The 15071-nt window shown below is 43.4% G+C and overlaps 1 protein-coding gene across 10 annotated transcripts in view; it reads left to right on the forward strand.

The window, feature by feature from the left end:
• The first annotated feature begins 838 nt into the window (after positions 1 to 838).
• Positions 839 to 15071, forward strand: part of FAM135A (family with sequence similarity 135 member A) — a 95326-nt gene continuing 81093 nt past the window's right edge. For 9 of the 10 annotated variants that reach the window (XM_049818179.1, XM_049818180.1, XM_049818183.1 and 6 more), the window contains exon 1: positions 839 to 1180. The gene's annotated coding sequence lies outside the window, so the exon portion shown is untranslated. Of the gene's footprint in view, positions 1181 to 2061; positions 2140 to 15071 lie in introns of all 10 variants that reach the window. The other variant, XM_049818177.1, reaches the window with a different exon arrangement.

Below are 15071 nucleotides of genomic sequence, written 5' to 3' on the forward strand. Positions count from 1 at the left end.
GCTTTCGGATGGGAAGCTTCCTTTGGGAGTCTGCAAACCTATCTATCTTTATGCAAGTTTTCTTCACATCTGAGATATTTTTGTTTTTCAGATGAAGGCAAGCAGATAGAAGGGGAAGAATAAGATTTTTTGTTGTTTCCAGGCAGCCCGTCATTTCATTTTCAGTAGTTCTCTGAACCAACTAATTTTCCAGCTACGTGCTGCACTTGTTAATCAGACTGTACCTCCCCCCCAGCGTTAAACACGGTCAGTTTTACTGGTGCCTCTTACAGCCGCTACCACATATCGCCACAACGTCCTACTCCAGAAACGACAACTTTCACACACACCCCCCCCCCCCTCGCTTTTTAAAAGCAGCTCACCACCTCCAGCCCTCCGCCCGCCCAGGTGCCCCACAGCTCGCCCCCAAACCCCCGCGGCCAGCTCCCCGCACCGGCCTGCCGAGCCGAGCCGAGCCCCGCCGGCCGCCCCGGGGTCTCCGCGCCCAGGCCGGGGCGAAGGAGGGCGGCCTCCTCCGCCTTCCCCTGCGCGCCATGACGGGGGCTCTGAGGAGAACGGCGCGGCGGGCGGCGGATACCCAAGGCGGGAAGCCCCGGGGTGGGTCACGTCGCTCCCGCAGGGCGAGCCCGACCCCCGGCGGGGCGGCAGGGGGAGCGAGAGCCCGAGGCGGGCGAGCCGAGGGGGGGACTGCGGCCGCCAGGCAGCCGCCTCAGGAACCGCGGAGAGCCCGCCGCAGAGAGCCGGGGATGCAGCGGCCGCCGGCCTCTGCCTAGCCGCGGGCGCGGCAACGCTCCCCCCCCCCTCCCCGCTTTTCCTCCTCCTCTCTCCATCTCCGCCCGCCCCCGGCGGCAGCTGCGAGGCTGCGGCAGCTGCCAGGCTCCGGCACCCGCCAGGCTCCCCTCGGCGCCGGGGAGCAGGAAGCGGCGTTCAGCAGGTTCGCAGCGTCCAACCCGCCCCCCCCCCCGCCCCACACACACACCCCGCTCCCTCCCTCCCTCCCTTCCCGCTCCCCGCCCAGCGCAGAGCGGGCGCCGGCGGCACGGGCCGCCGCGGGAGCAGCAGGCGCCGGCCTCGGATGCCTGCGCTACGCCATCCCGGTGCTGCCGCGGCCTGGACTCCGCGGGGAACGCGGGCGAGGAGGAGGCGGCGGGCGGCGGAGGACGCTGCTTTTGTGTCCCAGGTCGGTGCCGGGGAGAGGCGAGGGGACGCGGGGCGGGCCGGGGGGGGGCTTGTTTGTGTCGGGCCGACCTCTCACCACCACCACCACCGCCACCCCCCCCGGCTTTTTCTTCCCCACAGACCCAGCCGGCCTCCCTCCCCCCTCTCAAACCCCCGTCCGGGGGTCAGCTTGCGGCTGGGGAAGTTTTGTGTCCGGGCAGCCGTTTGGCCCCCGTTGTTGATTGTTTATCGCTGTGAGGCGGCGCCGAAAATAGGTCAGAAATCATGTCCACCTCGTCCCGGCCGGGGTGCTGGGGCAGTCGGAGGCGTTTGCTGCCCTTCTCCCTCCGGGTTCTCCCTGGGTTTGAAAACGCTTGTTTCATTTATGTTAGCATTCTGTCGTCTGTCGTGTGGAAAGTTGCTGGCCGAGCGGTAGGAATAGCTCCCGGCTATTTCCTGGTGCGCGGAGCGCGGCTGCCCCTGCCCGGGGGGGGGCCGGCCGGGCTCCGCTCTCCCCCCCCCCGGTGTCCGAGCGGGGAAAAAAAAGCCCGTTCTCCCCCCCCCCCCCCCCCCCCGAGGCCCCGTTGCCCCGTGTACGGCAGGGCATTGCAGTCGGGCGCTCCTCGGTCCTGTTTCCATCCCTAGAATGTCTTTAGGCGTGGGTTAACCTTGGGACGCCGACGGCAGAATGCGGGCGGGCGGTTAGGAGCTCCCGTGGAAATCATCTTTCCTTTCTGTCGTGTGTTATTTTAAGCGAAACTTTCCACAGGACTTGTTTGAAAACTGTATTTAATGATTGTATGGTGCAGGCGTGCCACTTTGGAGAGAAATTGCGTAGCGTAACGGATTTTAAAAAATTATAATTGGGAGGGGGGGTGATTTACGGTCATGTTGCTATTACAGCTAAAGAGGTGTTCGTGCCAGAGTGTTTAAGCCCACTTCCCCTTTTTGCTGGTCGCAGTGGATCTTTCTGATTGAAAGGTAAACAGACTTCTGTTTGAAGTCTTACACTTTATCAAGTAAGTGGGCGTAAATGTCTATTTTGTTTTACTGGGTTCTGCTTTGTTTTTTAAGGAATTCAGTCAACTAGCTTAATTGTGGTCTTATAGGTGGGTAAAGCCTGAACTGAAATCCACACACACTTACCGCCTTTTAGTTTGCTGGGCCAATAACAAGTAGAGAACACTACTGGTGTGATCTTTATTACTCTGGAAGGGAATGTATTACGTTTTCATCCATAAAATATCTCTTACTTAGCGTTTTGATTGCGAAGAAAAAAACTACTTGGCCCTTGCTAAAGGATAACTGCCAGAGTCCAAACCTGGTTCAGTAAAGCGGTGTTTTGCTGGAACATTACGGCTTTTTCAGGATGAAAGAATTCTGCGTTCGTGGAGGAGCAAATTAAGTACTTCGGCATAGTTTTTATTATTCCTTTCAACAATTCATTGCCCATTAGAATGGAAAATACTGCTTTGTAGGAAGTGAACAATAATCCAAGCTCTGCCTGGATCTTTGTAAATACTTTAAATGAATGAAACACAGGATCGTCATCTTGCTCTGTTTCTTCCATACGACTGTGCCAGTAGTCACAGTCTGAGTACCTGCATTTGGTATGTCAGAACACAGCTATAAATCTTAGTCTATGTTTTCCTTGGATGGACCAACTTGTTTTCCTTTTCCTGCCTCTCATTTTTTCCCCCTGTAAGTAGCATAAGTCAATTCTTCGGCTTTCTTTCAGTAATCGATAAAAAATCACAGAATATGAATTCGAGCTCATTCTTTGGAATGGTTTAAATTTCCCTTGTGTGAAATACAATCCTGCAAAACTGGTAAAAGTTGACTGATATAATATGTGAAAATACTACTTTTGTTCTTAAATTAACACTGTATTAATGAAATTGATTTGTTACCTTCACTTTAAATTACAGTCGGTACGACTGGCCTGGGTAAGGTTTGGCATGAATAGTAATCAGTAATAGTAAAGCGCACACAGCAACCGACATGTCTTCAAAAGTGTGGTTTTCAAAATGTGCCAGACAACCCAACGCGTTTGTTGATTCAATTTAATTGCATTGCTGTAGAATTTAGTTCTGTTTTGAGTTCAGTAAAACCTCAAAGATAACACCTTGGGTTCCATTCAGGTTTCGAAGAACTAAGCCCTGGTGTCTCTTCTGAAACCCCAGTGATGGAGGAGTGAAACTGTTACCTGGCACTTTAGGTTTGTGGTTTTAACATTTCCCTTGGAAGTACCTAGGTTCCACAGCTCGGTTCTAGGATTGTCTCTTCCATTTTTATCCCACGTAGAAGAATTAGTGCATACAGCTCCCAAGCAGGGAGAGATGTGAAAATCGAGATCCCTCGCTCTCTCTGGCATTCACTGTTGACTTTGCTAGTCAGTTCTCCGCTGAGGAAGACTCTGAGAAAGTTTTGGTGGACTTGACTGTTGTGGTTTTAAGATGTGAGCACCCTGCGACAGGATGTTTCTGTCAGTATCTCGCTCTCAACAGGTTATGGTCTGCTGTTTGGTGCAAGCTTCTCTTCGAGGGTGCTGGAAGTGATTAGGGTGCGATATGTACGCCGCAGCCGTCTGGCTGGCTGTGGAGATGGATAGAAAAGCAAGTTCTGCCAGAGGGATGAGGCAGATTACTGTGAGTGGCAAGGTTTTGACCTACTGCAGGTAAAGATAGGAGAGCCCTGTCTGAGAGCGCTGACTCTTGTCCTGTTATTTTATTTCTTTGAAGAGAACCTACCTGTCTACGCCAACCTAGGAGGCAGGTACGTAAGTGTTTATTAATGTAATGCTGAGAGTACTGGTGCCTGTGTCTCTCTCTCTTGGCCTGGGTGCTGTCCTGAGCAATTGCAAAAGTTAAACTGGTACCAAAGATGGACATCAGTGTGAGAATTATAATAAATGGTTGTGAATTCTTGCTACTGTTGACCTTGTTTCAGTGTTTGAAGTTGTTATTGATACAGACTAGTGCTTCTCATCCTTGCTTGGTAAATGATTCATCTTTAATGCTTTGTGTTTTGTCTTGAAATCCTTTTGTTCTTTTTCAGCCCCCAATCCCTACAGACTATGGGCTGTAGGGCTTGGCAGAATATACCCTCTCTTTAACCAAGGAGGAAGAGTTGCATTTTTGTTGTGTGGGGTTTTCCCCCTCCCCTTTTCCCCCTTATGGAAAAATACAGTCTCACTAGTGCTTTAAGTGTTATCATGACAGGATAGACAAGTAGCATCTGCGTGTGGACCAGCAATTGTTTGTGATGAATATTCATTTTGCCAGCTTGCTGTTGTATGTCAGGTACCTCTGACAGGCCATCAGCTCAGAGAGCTTGTAGCCAAAATAAGTATTCCTGTGAAGTACCAGCACATTCAATTTCTCTTTTGGTTAAACTATGAGCATAATTTAAGAGTTTCTTGAATTACAAATTACTAAATCTTGCATTCATTTTCCTTCCTAGTGAAAAAGCTTGGAAAATGTGATATATTTTTTTTTTAAAATAATTTTCTTTTTTATTTTTTAAATGTGAAGTTTGTTCATATAGCAACTTTCACATGCTTTATACGTAGGACATAGGATCCTATATAGGAACCTTCAAGTCACAATCTTGCTGTTTTAAATCAGGAGTGAGAGGACTGGGTTTGACTGGTTAAATCCGCTCAAAATCCACTTTTTCTTGTCCCTGTGTGCTTGCTACAATCAGACTATGTTTCTGAATAGCTACTTCTGTGTTTTTCTGCCACAGCTAGGCAAAACAGTAAAGTATGTCCTTACACTCTGTCAATGTTCATGCGCCGTGTGTTTTCTGCATGGCAAGACATGTGCTTTTACGTTTGTTGAGCATCTGCTGATTTTGGCCTAGTCTGGCATTTTTACTAAGCACCTTTTGATCACGTTCATTCATGGACTACATATCATGAAGTATTGTGTATACAAAACTACGTCACTGTAGAAGTATGAACATAGCAGTTCAATATTTATGCATTCATTTCTAGCAAAAGCAGTTGGTATGTTGGTAATGCGGTGTTCCTGATATTTGTAGAAGTCCGTCGTACAAATTGTCTTCCTCAAAGAACAATACGTGGAACATTTGTGGTAACAAGAGTATACAACAAAGAGTATACAAAAAAAAAAAATATCTGAAAGGGAGGAAATAAGTTTGCCATAGTTTGGGGTCAGGGAGAAGTCAGGTGAGCAAATTGTGTTTACTTCAAGCAGGAAATCGGTGACAATGCTATTCTTGGAAAGAACAGGCAGAGAAATAAGGAACAGAATGAAACCTCACAGAGTTCAGCTTACAAGCAGAACGAAAGTTGAAAATGCTAAAGCAGATTGAAATTACATCAGTTCTATTTTTCGTTAGATGGTTTCAGTGCTATTTTTTAAAAATTGATTTTCTTTGGAGGTTTTGGATTTGGGAACATTTTCAGTGCTAAGAATCTTGAACTTTATATTTTGCAAGCAATTTTATTGGAAACAAGATACAAAGTCTCCCTTATCAATATTTCTCACTAAAAATAAATAAAAAATTCCCTCATTTCTGAATTGCATGGCTTGTATCAGGAAAATTGGAAGCATATACCTTTTACTATTTTTAATTTTCAAGTGAGAAGTCACAAATTTGTTACATCTAATACTATATAATTATATATATATGTATGTGTATAGTTAATCACAAACCTGCGCACACCACACCCCCAAATTCCTAGAATTAAGAAGAAAAAATTTGCAGCATTCATCAGTTGTGCAGGAAGCCTTACACTTGACTTCTGACATTTTGAAATAATAAACTGGCTTGTTTCTCAGATCTAGGTCTGCTTACTATAATCACAACCTTGCTCACGTATTGCAACCTCCTGAATCTATCCCTGTTACTGATCATGACATAGATCATTCATTACCTGTTGCACGCAGGATGTCAAGCTAGATAACGCTTATCCCGCTTTCTAGCTAGAAAAGAAATTGATTGTCTTTATGCTTTAGTTGATTTTCTAAAGTTAATAGCACGGTTTCCCTTTAAATTTTGGTATCAGAATAGCTTGCAGTATATCTTTTCTCTTCTTTCTATTTAAACTTACAAGAGAAACGTAATAGTATTTGCTCTTCTGCAGATTTAAGAAGTATTACTCAAAGAAACTGTACTTTCTTCCCAGGCTGTCAGTTCAGTTGTCACTTGATGATTTTTCTGCATAATCATTGTATATTTCCATGTAAAAAAAGTCCGTCTAAATAGTGTAATTAATGCTGCTGTCTTTTAGTAGTAGAGGTATTTGCATATCTAGTACTTTTAAACTACAGTATATATTGCTTGCCTGCCTATTTATATGTGGCCCATCTAGCTTTCTATAACTGCATATGTATCTATTTTAAAGATTTTTCTGGGAAAATTCTGAGATTATACCAGCTATCAGCTAATTCTACGGCCTATGCTTTCGTGCACCTCTAACCTTAAACCCCTCACCTCAGTGAAATAATTCAGATCAAAATGTGCCAAGGTGTTGAGGATATTTTAAGTGCCAAAACAATGAGGCATAGGTAGCAGAAAACATACATTTTACTGCTTTAGATGTAAAACAGTGTAGAGGAAAAAACCTTAAAATGGTTGAGGTCAATACTAGACCTATAAGTGGAAGTCAAGACTTGATCTCCAAGTTTGCAGCCATTCTGTCAGGCTGGACTTCTTTTTCTAACGAAAGCACTTGCTGCTGGAGCAGAAGCTCTGAGCAATCGGGTTTTACCTGCTGCTAATTTTACTTTGTGTATTCTTCAGTATGCGACCTCTTCTGTGGAAAGTACGTTGTATGGCTCTGAAATTAATTTGAATACCAGCCAGTGCTACAAACGTTTGATCTGAACTTGGGCCGGTGACTAGAACCTCTAGCAGATGGGTACCTGCCTTTTGACTGGTGAAAGGTGTAAAAACTGACAGAGTTTAGGTGGAAAGATGAATTTTCACGGCCAGTCAATATGGTCAGCTCTTGGTTTGTCCTTCTCGGGTAGGACAGGAGGGAACAAGGACCTGTTTGAAAACAAACCAGCAACGCTATCAGCAGGGTAGGGAAAGCCCCCCATGGCTTTGGTTCCTGGTTGTTGGACCTTTTCCCCCTGGACGTGTTATGTTGTATTTAGTAGGTGTTTTTGCTTGTTCTAGTTGTAGCAAATTTGAATGCAGCGTATAAAGGATTTAATGATTACAGAACGTTGTTACAAGAATTTCTGACTAAATATGACAAGTAAATGGTAGGAGAAAAGGAGCGAACAGAAACTGTTCCATATAAAACATTGTCAAAAATTGTTTGAATAGCGTTGGTGACGGTTCAGCCTAATTCAAAAATCAGTTTACTGCTTTGTTTTGATGTAACCCTTCAAGTCTACCTGCTGAAGCTACTGAAGGGTGATCATTAGACTTATGTTATTTTGAAGGCATTATTTCAGAAACAGAGCGATGCCATTTTAGGTTTGTGTCAGTTTTTTTAGCAGCTCCTCACCCATCAGCGTTGTTCTGTCAGTTAAATGCCACGCGGGGAGGGGGAGGTAAGAGGTGCAATAAAGCCTTCAAGCTGCAAAATAAACAAAAGCAAAACTTGAATTTGATAAGGCTGCTACATTTGTCTGTTTAGTAGGGACTCTCTAACTTTTATTTCAGCACTGTAGCGAGGGGGGAAGCAACGCCAGCGCTGTGAGGTTGCAGCCCATGGAGCTCGGGGGGGGCGCCGGGCTGGAGCAGGCTGTGGTGAGCAGGGTGGCCCCATCCCTCTCTTCCTCCATGACGGGGAGTGGAAGAGCCTTCTTCAGCAAAAATTGTTCTTGTCCCCCGATGCCAGATCTGTCGGTCGAGCGGAGCGTGTTTCTGGCCCTGTTGGGACAAAGCCGCTGGAAGCTGCTTGGCTTTCCAGCCTCCCGTGCCTCCTTCAGGAAAGAAATAGCCCCGGTCCGGGTTGCCGCCGCTGGAAGCTGCTCGGCTTTCCAGCCTCCCGTGCCTCCTTCAGGAAAGAAATAGCCCCGGTCTGGGTTGCCGGGGAGGGTTCCTGGGTGAGCGGTTGTCTCTCTGGGAAGCCAGGCCTGTGAGGAGGGAGGAGGACGCGCCGTGCCGAGCCAGGGAGAGGTTGGCCTGGGCTGGCGCTTGGGCTCTGGGGCTCTGTCCTTCCCGGGAGGGGGGCAGGAGTGCTGTCTCCTTCCTCTTCCAACTTTTGAGGTGAATATAAGGAAGGAACGGAGGGTATTTTACCTCAGGAATGGCCGTGAGAAGGGGCAGTTTCTCTCGCTCCGCCACTTAAACCTCTTTGCTTTGCCGCACCTGGGCCGCGGCTTACGGAGGTGGGCGCGCTGAGGGGACAGCTAGCCAGAGGAACTGCCGTGTGGTGCCGCCGCTCACCTTCCCTTCCCACCGCTGCGATGGCACCGCTATTTGTGGAGCTGTGCTTTGAAACAGGATAAGGAAGTGCTCAGATCAAGCCCTGCAAAAATAGATTATTCTAAAATGGTAACTAATTCATTTTAAAATGCTGTCCCACGAGCGCCGTGTTGGCAGTGCTGCGGGGGCAATGTACTGGTGCTGTGAAGATGGGAATGAGCACCTGGGGCAGAAACTTCTGAAGCTGTTGCTGGTGTGGAAGACTTCATGTAGTTTCACGGGCAAAGTTGGCTTAAATTCTTGGCGTGCCCTTGCTCACTTCTTCAGGGTTAGATACTAATATTGGCATACTCTTTCAGATGTATCAGTGCAGCTGTTTGTGGAGCCCTGCTGTATTTAAATCAGTGAAGTGTTGCAGTTTAAATAAAAAAACCCAAACCCCCCAAACTTACAAGGTAACCTCCAAAATACCTGTCAAGGTTTGTTTTGGTGGTGGTAGGTTTTTTCCCCCTGCAACTGCCAGCACAACTGCAGAGATAGCTATTTGTGGGGTGGGTAGGAGCAAGTCCCCAGAGGTATTGGAGGGAAATCCTTTAAAGACTTTGCTGCTGATAATATAGAATGTGCTATTTTCTCATGGTGCTTACTGACGTCGATTCTTTCTGTAGCGTATATGCTGAGCTCAGTTTGTTCAAGCTGCCATCACAATTGTCCACCACTGCTGAAAAACGTCGTCTTTACTTGACGCTTGTTTCTTCAGAAACTTCTTGTGCTGAGCATTTGTCGATCAAAAAGCACACACAGTACTCTGTGTACTGTGTTTAGTCCCCATTCTTCTAAAACAGATAAAGGAAAGCAGGGAGTGATTTTAATTTTATTTTTTTTTTCTGGGGGGGGAGAGGGGGAGCTACTTGTTTTGGGGTTGTTTTTTTTTCTGCTAGTAGCTATTGGGTCAGCTCTGGTTTGCTCCAGGCTTCAATGGTAGAAAATAGAGTAGGGGACATCAAGGATAGAGCATTAAAATCCGGTGCTTGACTGGTTTTGGAAATAGCTGAGTAAACTTAAAGGGTTAGATATGTTTCAACTTAACTGCTCTTAGATTTGGAGGCGAGTAGGAAATAAGTTGCTGGAGGTGCTGCCTGAGGTTGCAGAGAAAAGTATGGCTCTTCCTCACCAGGTCAGTATGAAGATAAGCAAGCAGCAAGAGTTTAAAGTCTTAGACCAAACTGATGTGCAGATGTTTGTTTGCTACAATATGTTTTTGAAAAGCTTTAATGCACATTCTGAAATACTTCCCATGACCACGTTAGGTTGTTGCTTGCAATGGCAATCTGCTTAATTGTCCTTCAAATTTACGCTTCTGTCATAAAACAATAACTAAAGTGCACTTTGTACTAGAGTAGTACAGATTTGACTGTGAAATTAATGCATGTTTTGCATAACAGAAGAGTTGCAGGGAGGGTCTTAGAAGACCTGTGGTCAGAAAATCATTAATAAAGGAAGAACAAAATAAGAATCCATGACATTTCTCTGGTGGGTATTGAATAAAGGCAGTGGACAGAAATTACAAGATAAAAACAATGTTTTATATTTCCAGAGTTTTTAGATTTTATTTTTTTTTTGCATTGAAAAGCAAAGAATCAAACTTTTAATCTAAATTTATGTGCTATAATGCTTGTCTTGATTTGTTTTGTTAAAGTGGTAGGAAACTGGAAGCCAAACCACAAGGAAAAAAAGTGAAATAAAGGATTATGTTTTTAAAGACGTACTGTAAAACCGGCCCCAATTTATATTAGGTTATTAACATTAGGTGTTGAAAAATAAAGCAGGCTTTGGTACAGTACTGCCATGCATTTCTAAAATAGCTAGTATCTGTATGAATGTCCTAGCAGAGTCACTGTTTTTCCGTGTTGGCACACCCAGCCTATCACCACAGATGATATTAGTGTAGGAACTACCAAGGAAATGGTTTTGTGACCACTGATCCTGGATCAGATTTACTATCAGATTATGTCCTAATGTAACTTTGATCAGGCAGGCAAACTATCACCTTTCTTAAGTTAATAAGAGTACAACAATGTATCATTTGTGCTGACTTAATGCCTACTGTGGGAGGAAAGACAGTACTGTTTGGCATAAAGCCTTCCCATACAAAATCAACCTGTCAAATCTAAACTGTATTCATCGTCTTATCAAACCATGACCTCAGAGCAGATATTGGAACAATGACTCAACTCTAAATTGTGCTCTGTTTTATTTACAGAGGACAATAATATGGAATTATTACCTATTAAAAATAATTTACTGAGCATGTACAGTTAGATTTATTTTTATTTCTCTTGAAATCAAAGCTTTATTTTTTTGACAATAAGTTTACTTGAGGTGGGTGAGAGAGAAGTTGCAACAACTTTTGGACATGCTTCTGATTCATAAAATATGGCAGAGTAATGACATTAACAGTCTTGCAGACATTTTAATGCCAAATTCATCCGTCCATGTGAGAGTTATTTTTCATTTAATGGCATTGCTTGGGCCGTGGAATTCAAAGAGGTATCACTTTCTTCCTTTGTGTAAGTAGGAAAATGAAGTATGTTTTAAGTACACTCCTTAATATTTTATGAAGAACCTATTCACTTGGGCAGAATCATATTATTTTAGTAAGCTTCCCTCTCCTACTTTATTAATTCTTAGCTAGTGCGTCCTTCATAAATTCTTGAGATTATGAGAAGGTGGATGTATTAAGCTATGCAATTTGTTCTTTAAGCCAAAATACTGCAGCTTGCAATTTATATTTTTTTCAGTTTACTTTAAGATGATTATATACTTTATATAAAAAGTTCCAGAAGACTTTAAGTATTTAGAGTAAGCACTTCATTTTTCTTGTTTTGGGTTCGATATGAGAAGAATGTTGACTCTATCCCAGCTGAAACCAGGACACCTCTATATTGCTCTTCTGAAGAGATTGTTAGGAAAAGATTGATGGCATTAATTGAAAATTATAAGCAAAGCAATTGATTTACAGATGTATTTCTAGATACGTTACTTCTGCTTTAGTTAGAAGTATTTATTTTCATCACTGTTGTTGAGGTAGCTTGATGGCGAATGGATGGCTTAACTGCTGATTTACACTGTCCACTCTCCTTGGTTCTTAGCATGAGAGTGTAGTAGTATTCGGTTCTTTTTTTCTTCCTCAGCCAGTATGCAGCACTGAAGTGGGACAAAGGGCTGGCTTAATGTGGTAGCACATACCCTGAACTGCCACTGCTTTTCATCAAAATGCTGCAGTTTGCTGGTTCTGTCTCAAAGACAGTCACATTTGTGCCAGTTATTTCATACCCTTTTAATCATAACTTTTAAAATGTGGGTTTTCTTTTTAGGGGAAGTCTTTGTAAACAGCAAATAAAACACTCAGTTTGGTTTGCTCATGTTCTGTTTCCTCTTTCTTCACAAATTACTGTTGAAACCATTGCTCAATTCAGCCTAATGTGGAAGAGGAGAAGGGACCTCGGAGGTGATGAAGTTTTTGTGTAGTGTGAATTGGTGACTTAAGAGAGAAGACACTGAAGTTAGTGCCCATACTGGAGGGAGGAAAATACAGAAAGTCAGCTAGCATGAGGTCTGTTTTGCAGCAGCTGGCCAGTCGCTGTGGATATAGCTTCACTGTACCTGCGGGATGTGTGATTTTTTGCCTCGTCAAGGGGCCATTAAAGGTAGGAGGTTATCGTAGTGGAGGGAGGAGGACACATCGGTAGGAAAGCAAGCTTTTAACTGTGCTGCTCACTTTTCCTGTTAAACTTTTTAATGAGGAAGCTTAGAAATAACATGTCGTTTGTCAGACAGACAAAGACCAATGCTAGGCTAGAAGGGAATAAGCCTAATAAATGTTCAAGATGAATTACTGTATCACATACATGATCTATTAGTAGGGGAGAAGAAAAGAAATAAATGCAACATATTAATGAATTCCATGCTCAGTGGGAATAATCAAGTTGTCAGCTGAAAGTAGTGAGTATGTTGTTTTTATCAGTGTGCTGCATAGAGGACCAGATATCAGTGCTAAATTTAAAGCAAAAAGTAGGAAAATTTGAATTTTAATGCTTGATTAAGCTGGTTGTTTATCTAGCCCATTAAAATGTCATAGATATCTTGCATTAGCTTTGTTAGAAGTGGTGAATCAAACCTTGTAATGGCTGTCTGGGAAGTAATCTAGGCTTAGAGAACCAGGCAAGAAGAAAATTGTAATAGTTGAGTTTTGCTCTGAGCCCATGAAATTAGGCCATTGTTTAACTATATTTAAGTAACTGTGGTTATTTACATTCATACAATTATTTATAACTCTGAAGCTTTAAAAAGAATTTAATGAATAAATCCTGACATAAAGCAGTCTATTCTGCTGTCTTTTTCTGAGTGATGGTCATGTTACCTTTTTAAAATTGGGGTAACAGTTTGGATAAGGTATCCTAGATACCTCCACTTAAGGAGATTTTTTGTTTCTTTGTTTCCTTGTTTTACAACATGATGATTATGCAATCCAAAATTAAGTTAGCTTTTCTTTTGCTACCCCATCACTATGGAAAGCCAGGGTTTATTTGTAGTGCTGGGAAGCTCTAGTCTTCAACCAGAACACTGTGATACCGGGTGCCGCACAGCTGCGAAAGGATTTCAAAGGAAGACAAGAAGGTTACACTTGATGCAGTAGTCCAGGCTCTCTCTGCAGGAGATGCAAAGAGAGAGGTGACATGATCAAAATAACAGGCTGGTTCTTCGCAGCATCATGCTGAACTAATACATGCAGTGAATTATGCTTTTTCAGCCTCACAGTAATTAAAACAGAAGAGGATATTAGCTTGGATGAGTTTTGGCTGTATGGATAGATGGGACGTATTTCTAATCACATGCAGAAAAATTTGGCAGGTCTTGTTCATAGGCTTGCCAAAGTCTATGAGAACCCAGAGAAAACTAAATGAAAAATACTGTCTAGGTTTACAGTCCGATTATGTTATTGTGCATGCTTAGAAGGTAGGTATTAGGAATAGCCTTGCAGGTCAGGTCAGGAACTCTGTTTTCACCACATTGCGTTTCAGCTGAAGGCTGTGTCCAAGAAACAGCTAAAATTGGAATTGAAGGCAGTTCTCAGGTGGGGGGACAAACCTGTGAGTCATCAGCACAGAGATAGATGGTGGCTGAATTTTTGTTGGCAGCTGGTGGATCTCTGAGCATAAAGGAGGAGAGGACAGGAAAAAAAAGGTCAGGGATGAAGGTGTACAAAGCTCCTACAGCAACTTATAAGAAGAAAATTATCTGAAGACTGTATTAAATGAGCAGCTAGAAGAAAAGTGGAGGAAAATAAACATTTTGTTCTATTTTCATTTGTAGGATTCTGTATTTTTGCTTCTGACTTCCACTGAATATAAAATACTAAATTTAAGGCTAGAACAAGTTCAGCTACTCAGAATTTTCTGTGTTTTCTCTCTCTCTTAAAAAAGAACTTAGTCCTTATTAAAAGAGAACTGATATGACACAGGCTGTATTGCATTGTTAAACAAATGGAATAAATGTTGGTGCCATTTTGATGCGGCATTATGGTATCAGGATTTTACCAGTGCGTTGTTGATAACTTGTGGTATCAAAGATGTAGTTTCACACGTGACATGCACAAGTGATTCTATTTTAAAAAATTCCAGATAATGTATTTTTTATGCTCTACTTTCTCTGTTCTCTCTGAAGCTAAGGCAAAACCAGTTTAGTTTCATGGCTTGCCTGCACAAGCTGTGATAGATTCTGTGTTTGTATTTCTCTGAAACATAGGTCCACAAAGGATGCAAAGTTCCTCTAAGAAGGGATAACTAAGCGTTCTCTTTTCTTTTGTGTCCGAAATCTAAAGGTCATCAGATAAAAGGGAGACTTCGGTTATTTTTTAGGGTATTTTTTTAAATACCCTAATGTTTTAAGAATACAGGGGAGATAGACTGATTCTTAGCAAACATTTTTAAGGTAGTGGTTTAGCAGGAGCTTCAAGGAGAGTTTCAGAATATTAGGTGGCACTGACCTACCTGTAACGTTTGCTCTAAGAAAGTGGGTTTTTAGTCTTAGGGCTCTCCCCCTTTTCCCCTGAATTTTGTCTCCTGAGGAGAAGGGACATGAGATTTAGCAGGAGAATTTCATCTGACCTATTCTTGTAAGTTGTCTCCTCCCTGGTAGCTATGTAGGACTGCGTGGGGGCATGAGCTGTATTTGATGACTCAGGCCAGAATATCCTCCCACCTCCTCATTGCTACGTTGCTGGTGGTGAGCTGAGAGCCTCTCTGGAGATTGGGGTGGCTGTGGGTGTACTGAAGTCCTCCGGGAGCTGGATTTTAGAATTCCTTGGTGAATACAGGCATAGTTTGGCTGAACATGGCAATGTCAGCTTTGCCAGAGCATGGGCTTCATGAGAAATTTTATTTTTTTACTTGATTTTGGAAAAATAGGTATCAGACTGCTACCCTTGCAGAAAGGTGAAAACTGCAGTGCAGGAACCAAGGGCAGATTGGAGAATGCTGGTAGGCAGTACATGT

Source organism: Accipiter gentilis, chromosome 15, assembly GCF_929443795.1.
Source record: "Accipiter gentilis chromosome 15, bAccGen1.1, whole genome shotgun sequence".
NCBI classification, from domain to species: Eukaryota; Metazoa; Chordata; class Aves; order Accipitriformes; family Accipitridae; genus Astur; species Astur gentilis.